This window comes from Hyla sarda, chromosome 12 (genome assembly GCF_029499605.1).
Source record: "Hyla sarda isolate aHylSar1 chromosome 12, aHylSar1.hap1, whole genome shotgun sequence".
In the NCBI taxonomy this organism is placed as follows: domain Eukaryota; kingdom Metazoa; phylum Chordata; class Amphibia; order Anura; family Hylidae; genus Hyla; species Hyla sarda.
In genome coordinates this window covers 53414123-53415901 of record NC_079200.1, presented here as the reverse complement: position 1 = coordinate 53415901, position 1779 = coordinate 53414123, and the positions used below count along the sequence as shown (strand labels likewise).

The following is a 1779-nucleotide window of genomic DNA, read 5'->3' as shown; positions in this document are numbered from 1 at the left end:
CAAAGCCCACATTGCCTTATCTTTGGTGGTCTCCCCCCCCCCCCTTCCGACAGACGTCTGTCCAGCTGTTACAAAACTACAACTCCAAGCATGCCCTGACAGCAAATGATATTACAAATACTGAGTATAAACAAATATAACACACCCACAAGGAGTAGTGTCATTTTATTTAAAAAATGCTAAAAAAAAAAAAAAATCCCTTAGGTAACAGTCATGCAGAATATGTTAAAAAGCTTTTTAGGTTTCAGCCAATCAGAGAGCAGCACTGCTCAAATAGAACTCCCAGGAGGTAACAGCGTGTCACACATGTGATGTCATAACCATTGTCCACCAGAGAGCAGCACTGAGCAGAAATAACACAGCTCCTGCTCATTCTTCATCAGTGAGGGGCCGATGCTGGACACTGTAGGCACGCGGGAATGTGAAGTTGAATACATCACTGTGATTGGTAAGTGTCACATTGTTGTGTCCAAAAGGTCTTTAGTGCAGTTCCATGTGCATTTCTATAATAACCATGTAAATAATCTATCTTTTGTTTTCCTATCTTAGATGCACTATTTCCAGGATGTGGAGTAGCATTTCCGGACTATCAAGACGTTGTAATAAGGCACATATTTCCGGACTTACAGCAAGAAGTTGGATGAAGGCATAAATCCTCGAATCACGCACATACACAGACACTTTGCCCAAATTCTAGAGGTAACCTCCTTTAGTATGCCCAGAGGAAGGGCAATACAGTAGCCATGGATTCCCTACAGGTTTCCTCCCCTCTGGAGGTTTTTCCTGTCCTGAGTTAGTTACTGTACGCTCTTTGTGAGTGATGGAAGGTTACATAAATCCCTACACAAACATTTTAATAAATAATAAAGTTCCCCTGTTTTTAAACCGTTCTTTGACTTGTTTGACTCATTTATTTTATTTCTGTCTGTGAAAAATTGAGAATTTTTTTTTTAAGTGTCCAAAGCATGCCTCAGCAGTCATCACGCGCAAACCCCAAGGGGGGGGGTTCCTGAGAACCCCCCCCACCCATGTCAGGGATCAGTTCAATTCAGACCGGCGATCTGTGGCGATTCCGGGTCATACGGGTCTCCAGTGACCGGGAAAATAAGGAGGATTGGGGAGACACCCCCGATCCCCCTGAAAGCATAGGAGTAAGGTGGCAGGGGTGCCAACCCTCATATTCCTGCTATTCGTCGGTCAGAGACGACTGACCAATAGCAGTTCGGGGGTGGGGGAGTTAGAGTTCGGTTCCCCGCTCTGCCCACCGACTTTTGTCCTGGAAGAGTGGGGGAACTGGTGGTCATCGGCGCCAGAGGTCACTTACCGGGCGGGCAGCGATGAGATATGGCTCCCTGTTGAGCGATCCTATGGAAGCCAGTGAGTTGTTGCCTAGCAACATATGGAGAGCTACAGTTAGAAGACCACTATACAGTGGTCTCTAAACTGTAGCCCTCCAGATGTTGCAATACTACAACTCCCAGCATGCCCATACAGCTGTTTGGGCATGCTGGGATATGTAGTATTGCAAAATTTAGAGGGGTACAGTTTGGAGATCACTGTGCAGATCAGTACATGTTGAGAGTTGCAATTTTGCAACAGCTGGAGGCACACTGGTTGGAAAATACTGAGTTAGGTAGCAGAACCTAACTGAAGGTTTTCCAACCAGTGTGCCTCCAGATGTTGCAAAAGTACAACTCCCAGCATGCACTGTCTGTCAGTGCATGCTAGGAGTTGTAGTTTTGCAACAGCTGGAGGTTTGCCCCCCCCCCCCCCCCCCCA

At 46.4% G+C, this 1779-nt stretch overlaps 1 long non-coding RNA gene across 1 annotated transcript; it reads left to right on the top strand.

The window, feature by feature from the left end:
- Positions 1 to 325: 325 nt before the first annotated feature.
- Positions 326 to 891, top strand: LOC130296872 (uncharacterized). Its single transcript, XR_008849322.1, has 2 exons — positions 326 to 448; positions 550 to 891. It is a non-coding gene; the product is annotated as an uncharacterized LOC130296872 (long non-coding RNA).
- Positions 892 to 1779: the final 888 nt, after the last annotated feature.